The sequence below is a fragment of the Crocodylus porosus genome, unplaced genomic scaffold, assembly GCF_001723895.1.
Source record: "Crocodylus porosus isolate Cpor-Errol unplaced genomic scaffold, CroPor_comp1, whole genome shotgun sequence".
Classification (NCBI taxonomy): Eukaryota; Metazoa; Chordata; order Crocodylia; family Crocodylidae; genus Crocodylus; species Crocodylus porosus.
The window spans coordinates 11,982,929-11,999,536 of NW_017728911.1; the positions used below are offsets into that span (position 1 = coordinate 11,982,929).

Here is a 16,608-nt window from a genome sequence, read left to right on the forward strand (position 1 = left end):
GAGCCTATAAGGGTGCTGCAGGTTTTTCCTCCCAAGGTGGAGAACCTTGCATTTTTTGGTGTTAAACACCATCAGGTTCTTGTCTGCCCATTGTTGCTGGAAGCGGCTGCACGCGTGCCTTGAGGAGCATGGCAGGGAAGAGGCAGGGGCTGTGCTGCCATGACAAGGATTGGACCCCTTGGGGCTCTTCCACTGTCCACTTCTGGTATGCCAGTATCTTTGAAGTCTAGGTTCTGGGTTTTTTTAGCACTTGGCCCAACAATGTTGCCAACCCCTGGTCTAACCTAAACTTCCCTTGCTGCAACTTGACAGAATTGCTCCTTATTCTGTTAATTATATCTACTATGACGTGTGCCAGAATTGCCCCAGGAGTATTTGCTGTGGCAGGGGCAGGGCAGTGTCACATCAAGGAGTGTATCTGGAGAGCAGGGTTACGAGTATGTCAAATATAATGATCCTCTTCCCCCCCACCCTCAGGAGCCTTTGCCAGAGGGGGTACAGAGCAGGAGCCTCGCCCCATGGCTGCTGCTGCTGGAGCAAATCTGCTGCTGCTGTAAAAGCAGCAGGGGCAGCAGTAACCTGGAAAGATCAGTCTTCCCTTCCTCTTTCTCCCCTCCCCACTTTCAGGTCTACAGTGCTCAGCATATACCCCAACGCTTCTCTCACCCCAGGCGCCCAATGAGCTCCCCCGTGCCTCTGCTCAAAGGCAGAACGCTAAACCTGAAAAAGTGAATCGCATGATATATGAGGTACAAATGTAAATCTACTTTCAGAAAGTAGTCAACAAAAAAGACATACTGTAGGTCTTGCTCTTTGTGTATGGTATAGCATTACATTATTAGTATTAATAAATCCAGTCAATAAAAAGGTGAAGCAACATTTTTATAAAGCAGGTCTTAAAACAGATCTTAAACCTCAGGCTTTAAAATCCAGGTGATAGCCGTTTGCAGTTCACTGGAGATAGCAAGCGATGTAAGACTGTCTGTCTGCTCATCAAGATTATTTCTTGTCACTGCCAGTCTTTTCAAATTCACACCAGAACTCACCCTTAAGAGGCACATGTTTTATAAAATACTCCTAGAAAGAATTTATTTTTTTGGAGGCACTGGTAGATTTTGTTTTTAAAAGGTGGTCATCCTGGTTGGTGTCAGTTTGGCAAGGAGTAGCTTTAAGAAGCTAAGGTTCTTTTGGGACACAGCGATCCTGCACCTCATTGCAAGGGAAAAATCCTTATTCCAAACATAAAGCTGGTAATAGAAAGTTGATTACATTTCCTTCTTGTGTTTGTCCAGAGGTAAAGCACCTTTAAAAAAAAACTACACATGAAATCCTGGTATGTTGTTTTTGTCCGAAGTGCTTTAACATTCAACACTGAACTCAACATTGAACAATTTCAGAAGCTTTCAAAATCTGAAACTCTTTTCCTTCATGTCCATTATTTCGCAGCCAGTGAGGATTGTAGCCAACATGCAAAGATATATCCATCTGGTCATGTTTTTCACATCTTCACTAAATCTTACAAATAAAATGTGCAGATTTCCTCTGTTTCTGCCACTGGGCCGAGAAATTTGCATGTTATGCTCGCTCGGTGACACGTGTGAGTTCGTAGGCATCCTTGATTTCCTGTCCTGGTGATATGCTGCTATTTGACATTCCACGTGTATTTTCCTGTGGAAAAAAGGAATTTTTTACCTGAGCATTTCCTTTTGTCTAACAGAAAGGCTATAGATACAGTAAGCCCTTGTGCTAGTTCTGAGGGAGACTTAAACTCTTGAAAGTCTCTTCCATAGTTTTTTTCTATGTACTTAATATATTTGTTTTGGGGACCTTCTTAATAACCCTCAGTATTTGGGGTTGAATTTGAAGTAGTTATGCAGCAGCATGTGCTCATACGAATTTCTTCCTCAATTGAATACTGTAGGGGTATACCAGGTATAGGCAGTCAGTCTAAGAAAATTATGTGAGGTGAGGGGTTTACCATAGTGGAAGCCAAGGTCTGGGTATCAAACTAAAGGTCAAGACTAGGTTGTGGTCCAGGCAAGAACAAGAGCAAACAAGAACAAGCAAAAAGGCCCAAGAAAGCAATACTGAACCATTAGGGCTGTGTGAAATTTTGGCAGTTGTTTTGTTCTGGAGGTGTTTTGGCCTGTTTCGGTGCCCAAAACACCAAATCTGAAATGAAACAGAAGGCTCTGAAACATCTCCAAAACGAAACAAAACCGTCTGAAATGTTTCGGAAATGTTTCAGGCATTTTGAAATGTTTTGGAGGTGCCCCCCCAGGAATAGTTTGGCAGAGCCCCACAGCCCTCCTTTTAAAGTGCCAGGAGCCTGGGGCTGGGCAGGGCAGCCATGGGGGCTTCTCTCACTGCTCCCCCTGCCAGGGCAGAGGCAGGCACAGCTGCAGGAGCCTCAGGAGAAGCCCCCATGGCTGCCCTGCCTGGCTCCACCCCACTTCTAGCCCCAGCCTCCTGGCACTTAAAAAAAAGCCTGGCATTCACCGGCTGCAGCAGTGGCCATCAGGGCCTCTCAGGGCTCATGGCAGAGCCCCCCTGCACAGTGGGAGGCAGTGGGGATTGTGCCCCTCTGCCTGGCACCTGCATGGCAGCTGTTCCATGGCACAGATGCAGCACTGCACACTGTCTGGGAGCCGGGGCTGCTCATGCAGAGTGGTGCTGGGCTGCGGTTGACTGCTGAATCTGCCTCAGCTCCCAGACAACGCATAGCACCCTGCTGAGCCGCGCTGCACCTGTGCCATGGGGCAGCTGCTGCGTGGGTGCCAGCTGGAGGGGCGATCCCTGCTGGCACCCACTTCCCTGCGCTGCACAGGGGGGCTCTGCTATAAGCCCTCAGAAGCTCTCATAGCCTCTGCTACAGCCGGTGAATGTGGGGTTTTGGGGTTTTTTTGTGAAGTGCTGGGAGGCTGGGGCTGGGCAGGAGATGAAGCCAAGCAGGGCAGCCATGGCGGCTCCCCCCACCAGGGCAGAGGCAGACACACCTGGAAGAGCCATGGGAGGACCTGCAGTTGCCCAGCTGTGCCTGTCTTCCCTGGCTAGTTACCTGGTAGTGCTGTGGTCAGGGCTCTTCTCTATAGGTGCTAGTGTTTCAAGTTCAAGCCCTAGGTTTGCCTTCCTAATCTACTTTGTAGAGGTCTACCTTGAATTACCTGACTGGACCTTCAGCTCTTTGGGCATTCTCATTTTGTCTTGATTGGCCAGTTTGATTCTAGCCTCTAAAGAGGTAAGTCACAAGTAAGACTCCTTGTAGTGGATACAGGCATTTCCTGCTAGAAGAAAGAAAATTTTCAAGCAAGTTAAATCTTCCATTTGTGTACTTCCATACATTTCACATGAATAGCAGAGCAGTTATGTTATGCAGTGCAAATAATGTCTAAAAATCATAAAAGCCTTTCTAAGAAAGCTCCTTCATGACTCTTACAAATTCACGGATATTCAATATTTCACTGGTACTTAGCTTTCTGTGAATTTAATAGTGTGTTTGTGCTCACTTCTCATGTTCCTTAGCCTATTTTTTTGTGCCTTATGGTTTTCTCTTAATTAGTCTAAAGCCTTTGATATTATGCTCTGCTGACCCAAGCTCAGAGCATTTTCTTTAAAAACAAGAAACAAAGAAGTGTGGTTTGATGTTTAACACTTGTTGGATACATCATTTCAATCAACCCACTCTTTGTGTTTCTAGTCTTCATAGACCTGTTTTAATGTTAACATGCAACTTAATGATGGATTTCTAGATTAAACAGCCTTACCCCAAACAGCAGCTAAATTAGCAATTGCAGAAATCTTCAGTAAAGTACTGGGGAGCAATCTGCCTCCTCACATCTAATAAAATCATGTTCTGCAGCAGTGAATAGTAAAATTGCACTTTATTTTAGTGTAATTCATATTTTTTTCTGGTTGGCAAATGCAACTGTTTCCTGCCTTTTTGGCAAATAAATAAGTAAATAAACTTAACACCCAGTCTGAACTGCTGGACTGAGTAGTTACAGAACACTAAGGGAGAATATACTGAAACCAGGGCTATGCTGGGGCACACACATTATTTCGGACATCACTGAGACGTGTGCTCTTCAGGGACTTAGTACCATTGCTGCGCTCAGCATCTTTCTTTCTGCAGCCCTTTCTAACTGGTAACCTGCTTTTCTTCACCCTGATCACTTTCTTCTCCTGCCGCTAAACATGCTCATCCCCCTGTCCATGATCTCTTCTGAATGATAAAATTAAAAATACTATTTGTGGTGCTGATGCTTAGTCTAGCCTGCACATTCTTGTTCTCATCTGGTGGGCAGAAAAAGGTAGTGCTTTACTTGTGCACTGAATTCTGGGAAATATTATTTTTCTTTTATTTATTTATTTATTTTTCTTTCCTGCCTTATTAAATTGAACATATCAGCTCTTTTGACCTTAACAGTTTCAGTACTGATTTCTTAGGCGGCACCCTCACCATCATGATATATTACTGATTGGTAATGCCTTGGAGAGTGACATCTCCTGAAAAGCTGATATTTCTCCCTGAAGTAGTTAGGTATTCCTTAGTGGGGTCCTGCCCATGCTAGATCTAGCATAACCCAGTTTATCTGAAAGTATTTGGTGGATTGCAGCGCTAGCGAGGCTTCAGATTAACTGTTAAGAAAACCAATCAAACCTAGCTGTGCATTTCATATTATGACTCTCTCATTACTTGGATTTTAAAGCATTCCTTGAAATACATCAAATCTCTCCAGCTCATGAGTGTGATTTCATTCTGGTTTTGATCAGTGGTCTTGAGAGACACATTCAAGTGTAAAATTAATAAGTGATGAAAAAGTATCAAATGTCCAAGGGTAGATAGAAAAAAAACAGTCATAATTTTAAACACAAGTTTAAATGGAGTTCTACAGCTGGGGTTTGTTTATTGGCGACCCAGTAACAGCTAGTACTGTATTGGAAGGTACAGAATTATCTATTGCCTGGATGCCTGTTAGGAGGAGGAATTAGCCTTCTCTCATTTCCCTTTATGCTCGAATACTTGTATTTCTTCAATGTGCTGGGCCTGGAATTTTCCTATCCCTGTTGCCCCTGTTTGTTTTGTCCTTTACGGTGTGTTTTGGTTTAAAAACAAACAAACAACAGGACGTTTTGTTAATCTCAAGGACTGGCAACTCTTTCTCCTGCATAAACTAAGTGCATATTTAGTCCAGTCTACTCTAGTTATTTCCCTTAAGCATTTGCCAGATATAGAAATCCAGCAGTATTCAAAGATTATTTTAACTATGCTTTAGAGCAGTAAAGCATTCCCAGTGTTGCTGCTACTGCTGTTCTCACAGGAATCACAAATTGTTTCTAAGTGCCATCTTGAGTGACAATGCAAACACTGTTCCTGCTCTTTGGGGCAAACAGTTTCTAACACTGACACAAGCACTAATGTGGGCAGAGTTCTAAGTAGAATTCAACAAAGGATGAAAATATTTTCATCCTTATTAACTGATACAGAATGGGGAAGAACAAAATGCTTCCCTCCATTTTAGACTTCATATGCAGCATAACATGGTGTTGCTATGTCATCAGAATTCTTTGCCTTGATATTTGAGGTTACTTTAAAAAATGCAGATTGGCCAAAGTAAACTGTTATAAGTGTACCTTCAAATGTAAAATAACCATCAAATCACTAATTTATTAATGTACTGTTGAATTCTGTGGTTCATGGGTATTTTTTAACTTCAAAAGAACCGAAGGAAATATAGAAACTTAACTTTTATTTGGTACTACAAAAAGGTGCATCTCAAAAGTATTTTTAGAGAAAAATGCCGGTTACAGCTCCTTTGGTTAGCAGGAACTGTAACCAAATTGGTAAATGGGTCTCTTTATAGTCAGCACACACACTCGATGCAGCATTATAAAGAATTACAGCACAATAGTAGCTTGTTTTTTCTTGGTTGTGGAGGGTTCAGAAGCTATGGTGATTCTTTTAAAAAGGACCTTTACTCTCTAGGTGTAAAATGCTGTTAATACAGACAACTCTTGATAACAAATAAGACTGACTTTAAAAGGATCTTAGCCCTGTGATTATTCTGTGGCAGTCAGTCTATCAGGGTAGCTTTAATTATGTACAACTACTTGACATGTTAGGGCCTGAGAGATCACAGTTGTTGGCATATTAGTTGATAAATACAAAGGGAAAGAAATGCTGTTTGTTGACTGGAGATTTTATAGCCAATGCTGCAACGGTGCAGCCAGTCCTACAGATTGATGGAGGAGGGGAATATTTTTAGGAGATATTGTGAAGGTGCATTGGCTCCCTGACTCAAATACCATGAGGGTTGTAAATAGTAGTATTCTTCCAGGAAAGATCTGGAAGTATACTACTATTTACAGCTCTGAGGAGATCTGCCCTGAAAATATAGGACATTACATGTTGCATATCAACTGTACAATTTAAATTGATTGTTTTTGTAATGAAGGGATGATTTTCTTTGTGTTTGGGATGGTGAGTGGAAGTTTTAGTCTATCCTTTCCTGAGATAGCATGTTCAGTGCTTGGATGTTGTAGTACTCCTTTCCTTTAGTTGTGCTTATATAGAGGCACAGCTTTAGCTTTGTTAGCACTCTTAGTCTATACCCATTTATAGTAATAATAGAAAATGATCTCTGGAGCATGTACTTCAATTGATATTTATCTCTTGTTTATTATGCTATACCTACACACAACTGATGCCATCAACTAACAGTTGATCTAATTAGAAATAATGATTTGAACAAAAAGTGTTGTTAAGATTATTTGACTCTAGGGAAGAATAACTTATTATTAGATTTGTTTCAGCATAAGAAGCATATGTTAGCACACCAATTATTTTATATTGCTACACTATATAATATCTACTAGTGCTTTCATCAGTCAGTCAATTTCAAGACACTTTAAAAAAATGATAAACCTCATTGCTATAACAGGGCAGTCTGTCCCTTTATGGGGGAATAAATAGTCAGTCTTGTTGAGGGAACCCAGCTGCACCCCACTAGGGTTGGATCTAGATAGCAGGCACAAGTGTGGTTCATGGCACCACATAGAGGTTTGTGGTGCCACAAACCACATGTTGCACGTTTAACCATGTGTAGTGCTGCTGATTAGCAGTGGTGGGGCAAAATTTGCTACTGGAATTTCGTGGTAGCAAAAAACACCCTGGGAAAAAAAACCTGACACAAAGCATGCCAATGTGCTGTGTGTCAGAACAAATGCAGAGGTGGTGGAGCAGGGAGCCGAAGGCCTCCTCCTGTGCTGAGGCACCCTGTGCCTTGAGATGGGGGAGCAGGCAGTTCCCTGGGCTGGCTGCTCCCCTGTCTCTTCATACCTCAGTGCAGGGACTCTGCTGCGGAGCCCCCATGCTGAGGCATGTGGAGCCCCTGCACTGAAGCATGTAGAGATGGGGAGCAGCCAGTCCAGAGCTGTTTCAAGGCACACGATGCCTCAGTGCAGGGGCTTTGAGGAAATGGGGGTAGCAGGCAGCTGAGGGCTCCCCTCTCTCCATATGCTGCTCCCCAGCTGACCATGGCACAGGGTACCTCAGTATGGGGGCTGCCTCCCAGCTAGCCCCACATTAAGGCACTCTGTGACCCAGCCAGCCCCAACTACAGCACCTGGAACAGCAGGAAAATGTGTCCTACTGCAAACCACACGAGCAAGGGTGTGCACGGCAGCACAAAGTAGCAGCATAAATTTGTGCTGCTACTATCTGTGCTGCTGCAGCTGCATGCCCCTGCTCATGTGGACATGGACTGGGTGCTTTAAAAAGCTCCAAGAATGGTAAGCAAGGGCGGAGAAAGTAAGTAGTGAGCCGAATGGCTTGATACAGAGGGGCCAGGCTGCTGTTCTGTGTCCCGAGCCAAAGGGCTTCTCTCCTAGTGCCTGGGACAGGGAAGACGGGTTTTTGTTTTGTTTGTCTGTTTGTTGTTTATTAAGTTAAAATAAAATTGTTGATGGGTCTCTTAATTTTAATTTTGAATTTTGCAATGTTTGGTGCATTGTTACCCTAGCTGGAGTCATATTCATAGGTGAGAATATAATCTTTAAGTTTCTAGCCATAAAGCTACAGAAAAAAGATGGAGACTGTGAACCTTAAGGGCTCGAATATTAGAAAGTAAATAAAATAACATCAAATGATTTTTTGGGTGCTTGAGATTTGGCAGTTCTGCAACAGTAATAGAAAGAGTTTTGGTGGTTTTAAAATAGACTTCTGTTTAAATTATGTGCTTGTTATTGTTTTGATTATAGTTACTGTTTTTATAACTATTCAGTAAATAAACCATTCAATTAATATAAACAAGTTCAGCACCCACTTGAGTTTTTCAACGAGATACTTTATCTTAATACCCATATTATATTTATATATTTTTATACATAAAAAGTATGGCATTGTTTAGTTAAAGGGCATAGATCTGGTACTGTAAAGGGGTTGTTGCTGGTAAGTGTTGTAGCAGTTCTTGGGGGGGAAATTAGGCCAAAATATACTGATATCCCAGTGGTTTGGCTTGTGACTTTGTACTTCAGTTTGTACTTTGACTTAATGATTGTTGTCTCTTGCTAGCTTAACTGTCCCTCTTTTTAAAGCTAGGTTCTCAGACACCAAAGGAATCAGTGTTACCCATGCAGCATGTTCCTAAATGAATGTTTAAGTATAATTTATGGAAGACATGCTGTCATCAGTAAAACAATTAATACTGCCAATTAAAAAAAAAAATCAACACTAGTTGGCATTTTCTAGCAAGTACTGTCTTACCAATAGAGTGTCAGAAGTTGCAGTTGCCCCCAGTTTGTCTATGGCATTAAATTTCTTCTGGACTGTCCCCATTCTCTTTTGCAAACCTGTTTCTGATAGGCTTGCAGGGGTTTCAGTCCTCCTGGAGTGGATCCCATTCCTTTCTATTACAGGGAGCAGCAAGTTGGGCAGGAAAGAGCCCTTTAGTCAGCCTGAGCACTGACAGTGGCAAAACTCAGAAGCAAATTTTGAAACTATAAAGTTTTGATATTTATAAACTATATATTTGCAAAGGTGTTTATAAAGCCATTGCCCAGAGAAAGGATACTGTGTAGCTAAGCAATATGGCTTGAATGTTGTATTGATTTGTATATTAATGATCATATTTCATAGAATCATAAAAAAATTATGGTTGGAAGGGACCTCAGGAGGTCATCTAGTCCAACCCTCTGCACAAAGCAGGACCACCCCCAATTTGATCATCCCAGCCAAGGCTGAGTCTTAAAAACCTCCGAAGATGAAGATTCTGCAATCTCTCTGGCTATCCTGCTCCAGTGCTTTACTACCCTTCTGGTGAGAGTGTTTTTCCTACCTATGCAAATTTCCCTCAAGTAGTTTGGTTTCCAAGTATTATGCATTAGTCCCAATAGTCTAGCATCTGCATCAGTGTTTGCAGCATTTGGTGTCCTTTGCCACAAGGAGGATTAGCATTATGCCAGGTAACCTCAAGAGAGATTCTGGTTGGCTTGACTGAAGATGAAAAACAGTGACCCCAGGATCCTTATCTATGTCCCTATTTCCCGATTGTGGTTGATGTTATATAATAGTACAATATTCACTGAGGACTTGAGTCTGCCACCATTTGTTCCTTCTTGACAATCAAATTGTTGAAATACTCAAGAAATATTATCCAAATTAATATTATTGACTGTATACCTTTCTAATACTTCTTAACTAAATACTTAAAGACCTTGAGAGATTTTTGATACTGATGTGAAGATTAATAAATAAAGAGTACAGAATAAATTGTAGTGTTCTGACTTTGGTATCTCAAGTTAGAGACATCAGTGATCCCTTATTTACTTCATTTGGAGAGTAAAAATATCTAATTCCTGAACATCTCATCCAAGTGCATGTCAAGTTTGCCAAGAGTTTGGGGAAAATAAATAAAATAGCTAAGGAAAACTGAATTATTACATTTTAAGTCCATGTGAGCTGGGCAAAATGTTTGTTTCAAACTGAGCCTGTATGAATGCTTCTAAAGCTGCACTGGGAGCACAGCATAAGGATAAAGATTACTGTATGAGCCATGCTCTAGCCTAGCCTATATTCTGGCAAGTAAGGGGTGGACAAGGAGGGAAATTGAGGGTCCCAGATCTTAACCTTATTTTCATAGATTTCATAGACATTAGGGCTGGAAGGGACCTCATAAAATCATTGGGTCCAGCCCCTGCCCAAGGGGCAGGAAGTCAGCTAGGGTCAAAAGATCCCAGCAAGATAAGCATTGAAATGTTTCTTAAAAGTGTCCAGAGTAGGTGCTTGCACCACCTCTAGGGGGAGTCTATTCCAGGCCTTGCAGACTTGGACAGTAATGAAGTTTTTCCTTATGTCCAGCCTAAAATGGTCTTGCAGGAGTTTGTCACCACTGGACCTTGTTATTCCTTGGGGTGCTCTGGTGAACAGGCACTCTCCCAGATCCTGATGCACCCCCGTTATGTACATATAGCCTACCACCGAGTCACCCCTGAGCCTGCACTTCTCCAGGCTGAAGAGTCCCATGGCTCACAGCCTCTCTTCATAAGGCTTGTTCTCTTGCTCTCTGATCATGCATGTGGCTCTTCTCTGGGCTCTTTCAAGCTTCTCCACATCCTTTCTCAATTGTAGAGCCCAGAATTTGTGTCCATATATCTCCTTCACTTGTGTAGAAGCTCAGAAATCCTGTTCCAGGATTAAGATTTGAGCCACTAAATCTGAAGTTGTTGGATGAGAAAAATTCCAAGTGGTGCCATCATTTTACCTTTTAGAACAGGGGTTGGCAACCTGTTGCCACCTTAGGCTGCTGCCTGTGATCCAGTCACTGCCATGGACATCATCCCTGTACCTCCTCAGCGATCTGCAGATGCTGTGAAGGGAATAGTTAAAAAAAAAAAAAAAAATGCTGCTGTGGCTGGAGTATGCTGCCAGTTTTCTGAGTAGTCCTGGGCCAGATCCAGTGTCATTATGGGCTGGATTTGACTCATGAGCCATCGGTTGCCATCCCCTGTTCTAGAACAGTGATTGCTCATGCCAGATCTTTTCTTAAAACAATTGTGGACTATATTATCCCTACCGCAACAGCTTATTTAAATGCCAGGTACTTTCATGAATGAAATAAGATTAGTTTAAGGGGTGTGTGGGTTCAGTGTTTTTTTTTTAAACTTGCCTAGGGTGAATTTTACCCTTGTTTAGAGGGCCAATGTAGCCCTCCCAGGCTTATGTCAAAGTTAAATGGTGTATAGATGATAAGCGATGAGTTTTAGCTGCTGAGAAATGGTGATTGGGCACTTCAAGTTCTGATACTGCAATAAAAAATCATATTTTGTTCCATTCTTGTAGTACTTGACTGAATTTTATCCTGCCGTTCACTAGGAGGAGTAATGTTCAAAGCCTTCTTTATCTTCCTTTCTACTCAGTTTGGTCTTTGATTTTTTTTTGCTATTGTAGAATTTAATTTGGCTACATATCTCTGGTGTAGAATAGGCTTTGTTCTTCACAAGGTGGCCAAAAATTATCTATTTCTTTTCTAAATAAAAAAAATAGTACCCAAAACAGATGCTAGTAGTACAAATTATTTTCTTACTGAAGTAGCATGAGATGGACCAGTATAAAACATGAATAATTCGTAAAGCTTTTACTACCTAAACTCTGCTGTATAGTTCTGCACGGCAGAATTTACTGTCTTTAAATATATAGTCACCCATGACATTTGCTCCAAAAATTCTGACTCTGTTACTCTTCATCATAATTGTTCTTATGTGACAGTACTGCTGTGCTTAAAGCGCTATACATTGCAGTGTTTCTCAAAATATGGCACTCGGTCCATCTGCAGCCCTGTTGAGTCATGAAACATGGTATCTGCAAAAACAGAGTTAATTCTGTAGCAGGGAGATTTCTTAACTTTTGGTTTCTTTCATCATATTTAATTTTCTTTAGTGTTAGCAAGCGCTGAAGCTGTTGTAGAGAAGAGACGTTCCATAGTTTTGTTTTGTTTTTTCCTCTTAATTTTTTAAACATGTAAGTATCGTTATTACTGGCTGGTAAATAGCTTAATACCATACCAACAGCTGGTAAGGAGTAGGTGGTGAAAAAACTAAATTTTCAATGAATAAATAAAATTGTTATTAAATGAATAACTATCACTGTTCTTAAGACTTCTACAGAGAATAATGCTGACCAGTTAGAGATAAATTGACGTTCACTGGATGACTGAAAATTGAGTTTTATAGTGTCCAGGTAGTTAATAGAATCTCAGCTTTATTCTCCACCCAACATATATAGTCTGTCAGGATTTTTGAGTTGGCAACTTCAGGCCTTTTCAAAGGCTGTGGAAAAATCCAATGACTACAGAATGATTACCTGATGACAAGCAATTTTGAGACAAATGAGTTCACTTGAGCTTGCTAAGAACAAGTCTTCAGCTGATGAATTTTGATAACATCAATATTTTCTCTTAGTAGTTCTTTAACAGACTGATCTATAGTCTTTCCTAGTAAACAAATGCTGTTGACTCCAGTATGAAATGTGAATGCACAGTAACTAGAGAAATATTCCTTTTAGTAGATTAACAATGGATGGATGGATTTCAGTAATCACCTGAAGTTTTATGTGGTTTTTTTTATTTGAATTTTTTATTTGCAGTATGTGTTACCGGTAGAAAATCGATCAAGCACATCATCTAAAGGATCAAGCATGTCATCTAAAAAATTTGGAACTCTTCATTTTTAATGTACAATGCAAATTATATATTAGCAGCATGCGTCCAGATAAGAACTAAATTCTTTTGTCACAGTTAATCAGATTATATGATCTACCATAGTCACAGTAAATGTGGCAATAGATTTTCCCCTAATCTTGTTTCTTAGATACTATGGGCATCTATACATGTACATTGAGGATGCTCCAACGCATTGTAATTACAGTGCGTTGGAGCAGACCTGATTAATCGAGTCTGCTGGAGCATGGTAATTACCAGACTCCAGCAGACTCCAGCATCACATGTATCATCATCCCTGCACTGAGCGCTTATTCAACGAGCTTTAGTTAAAGCATCCCTGCTGCCATTTCTCAGCACGGGGATGCTGATACATTTGATGCTCTGGGCACTTTAATTAGAGCGGCTCTCAGAGCTGCTCTAATTAAAGCATTCCCCTCCCCCCTGCCACCTGGAGCATGGGAGCATGTGTATAAATGCTCTATATGAACAATTTATTTTGCCTTATAATCTGGAAGTTGCAAATTTAGATACTGGACTAGAATTTTAGCCCTGTTACCACCTGCTCTGGCACCTCTGAAAGTATAAAGAAGTTGGAAAGCTGACATCAGTGGCAACGTGTAGGGGGTACACATGCACCCTCTGTGAGTGCTGGTGCAGCCCCTGTCAGCCAGTGTTCCCAGGCAGGGTGGGCAGGCGAGAGCACTGGTGCCCTGCTGAGAGCACTGGCTGAGGGGTGGGAGCTCCCTTGGAAGTGCCAGTGCTCTCCTGGAAGTGTCAGCGGTGTGCCACTGCCACTTGCGGGTCAGCAACATCAGCCATGCGGGGACCCCTCCCCCTCCAGTCGATCCAGTCTGGGGTGACAAGTGCCCCTCCTGACTCAAGAGGCACCAGTTGCCCATGGCTGGCATAACTGTGGAATATGTCCTAAACCCTAGAGAAATCCCAAAGCCATGTTCAGTTGTTGTAGTGGCTCCTACACAACCATTTCTTTCAGGTCCTAGCATCAGATTTGGGTGTTGTGAAAAGTGGGGCATGAATGGGCATCTCAGCGTGGTTGTCAACAGGACAAAAATAGCAGGATATACTTTGGTGCAGCTATTCTAACTTCTACCATTCCTGGTCTCTGACTGCTTTCAGAATTGGAATGATGTAAAGATGGCATCAGGCCAATTTTAGCCTCTCCCCAGCTGTGCTGTGTGCTGTGCAAACACCCCAGGATTCTGCCATACAAGCACCCCAGGACTCCTGTTTGGAACAACTGTTTTGGAATGAATGAAACTGTGATGTAAGAGGAGAAGTAGGAGCCTGCTGTATTTTACAGTATCACGGTTCCTATAAGTGAGGAAACATTTAATAAGTTTTATTTATGTGTAACAGTGCAGATCTGTGCTGAATAAACTGTTCTCTGTGCTGCTTTGGAGGCAGACCAAACCTGTAGTCGGTGACAGAAGAAGCATGGCTCCATCTTGGAAAAATTGCCATTTTTTCATTTGCTTGTTCAGTTGTTGGCAGGCAGATAATCTCTTCCCTGCTGCAGAGTAGATTTAGAAGAAAGGAAGAAAAAATGGCTTAAAATATCCAGGCTGTCAAGACTTTTCCATAAGCAGTAGGGCTCTCTGCTGCCTTCCCTGCTCTATCATGTCACATCCCTATGGAGTGCAGCATGGTAGACAGGGCTATAGAAGAGAAGGAAAGCCAGACACTGTTGTCGATTCTTTCCTTGAAGGCAGATTGTCTTAAGGAAAATGGCATTCTGGGAGAACTTATATTTTGGCACCCTCCTCCTTGAGTCAGTGGCACTGCTGTAGGCAGGGCACAGTCTGGCAGGCAGGTGGAGCAGCATGGTGCCCCAGGCAAGCAGGCATCAGTGTTGCTGTGCAGGATCAAGGCAGGCGGACTGGAGCAGATGCCACCCGAACACATGCCTGACCTGACACTTCCTGAACAGTAGCTGGATGTGGACTGGGCAGCAGGGGATGGGCTGGGCTGGACACTTGCCTCCTGCCTGGGTTGGGGATCGGGTGGGGCAGGGCAGGGCAGGGCAGGGTGGGGGGAGAATGCTGCTCTGAGCATGGGCTGCTCTTGCACGTGTGTGCACCCTGACCACAGTGCCCTGAGCAGTTAACCACCCCTAAGGCTGGCTCTGATTGAAGGGAGAGTTTGTACAGCATGAAGGTACCCTCTTCACCCTCACGGCACAGCAGAGCAAGTCAGTTCAGAAAAGATAAGGGTATCTGTTTCCTTTTGTGCTGAACCCATACAGGATGAAGAATCTCAAGCAGCATTGTACTCAATATAGTAAGCTTTGACTTGAAGTTTGTAGATGTTCCAGACAAGCTAAACCTACATGTTCCTCCTAATACACACTGAGAAGATGCAGTAATAGAGATATAGTTAGGGACCTACTAGTAAGGACTGTTATTGCTGCAGATGCACATTTGGAGGGAGTGGGCCACATGATCTAGGAATGTGGTCCAAACACAAGCGCAGTCTAAACTGGCAAGAACCCTGGAACAGTCCAATATAGTGTGGCGAGCTTGCCGACAGCAGCCGGCTGCCAGTTTGGAAAGGGCTACATGTGATTGGTGGGGCATTCTCACCTATCAAATGTTGGCTGAGGAGAGGATTGCCTCACCCCTACCCAGGGTGAGGCCAAGAGTCCGGACCTGGTTGGGGACTACACCCCCCTCTTCCTGATTGGTCCATCTGGAGTCCAGGGGTGGAGCCTCCAGAGGGGATAAAAGAACAACATGCCTGGCACACGGGCGGCTGTGACAAGGGATGGAGAAGAGAGCAGGTGAAGAAGAGCTGGTAACTGCTGGCCAGCAGGGTGGAACAGTCGCCCTGAAGAGCCTGAAGACCTCTTTGCTGGATGGGAGTTGCGAGTGGTCACATCCCCCGCCCCCCTGCTGTGTCAGTGCACAGCTCAGTACACTGAGTGGGGACCCTGGGAGCTGTATGAGGCACCTTGGGTTTCGAACCCCTGGCACAGGAGGAAGCTCAGGTCCCTAATCCCTGGCACATGGCCAGGCAGTGGTGCATGGCCAGTGCACAGAGCAGTCCGGGAGTGGACCAAGACCATGAGAACTATTTGAGGTGGCTTGGGGTCTCCAACCCCTGGCACGTGGCCAGGCAGTGGTGCATGGTAGGTGCACAGAGGGTCTGAGTAGGACCCAGATCCTGGGAGCCACTTGGAGGCGGTGCAGGTTTCCAAACCCTGGCATGAGACCAGGAAGTTGGTGCAGACAGCACTGCACAGAGGGTCCAGGAATGGACAGAGACTCTGGCGCCACACAAGGCGGCACAGGTCTCCAACCCTGAGCAAAAGGCAGTGCTCTTGGTGCATGTGACAGTGCGCAGGGCCTTGAGTGGGGCAGACGGCCCAGAGAGCCCGGGACAGCTGTGGGGCCTCACCCTGGAGTCGTGAGTTACCCGGGAAGAGGATTCCCACAGAGGAGGGATCTCTTCCGCCCCCCATCTGTGAAACTACTCTCTTGAGAGAAAGCCCTGAAGGGGTGGGGCTTCCTGGGTTTTCAGGTGTTCTTCCTTAAGGGATATTCTGACTGCGTGAGGAAGGCCAGAAGGGCACTAGGGATCTTCTCCCCCCTCCTTGTCACTGGGGCACAGCCACTGCTCCAGAACAGCCTGGACCTTGGTGTCCATTAAAGTGTTCATTTGCACCTTCATGAGCCATTGCCTCATATTTTGTGTATTTGCATTTTGTGGTTGTGAGTTGGTATTTTAATGGAGTTAATATTGCCTGGTCTTTACCCTTGGTTTTGTTTTATCTACCTGTATCCTGAGTGGGGGAGGGTAAAGGAGTGCACATATATTGCATATAGTTCCGTGTGTGTGTATATATCTATAATGTTCAATGTGTGTGCATGTGTGT

The 16,608-nt window shown here is 43.5% G+C and overlaps 1 protein-coding gene across 5 annotated transcripts in view; it reads left to right on the forward strand.

The window, feature by feature from the left end:
- The window catches only part of APBA2 (amyloid beta precursor protein binding family A member 2), a 240,618-nt gene that overhangs the window by 11,491 nt on the left and 212,519 nt on the right, over nt 1-16,608 (forward strand). For 3 of the 5 annotated variants that reach the window (XM_019533440.1, XM_019533444.1, XM_019533443.1), the window contains one exon: nt 3,147-3,238. The exons of the other annotated variants lie outside the window; for them this stretch is intronic. The gene's annotated coding sequence lies outside the window, so the exon portion shown is untranslated. Of the gene's footprint in view, nt 1-3,146; nt 3,239-16,608 lie in introns of those variants that run through there. 5 annotated transcript variants of the gene reach the window in all.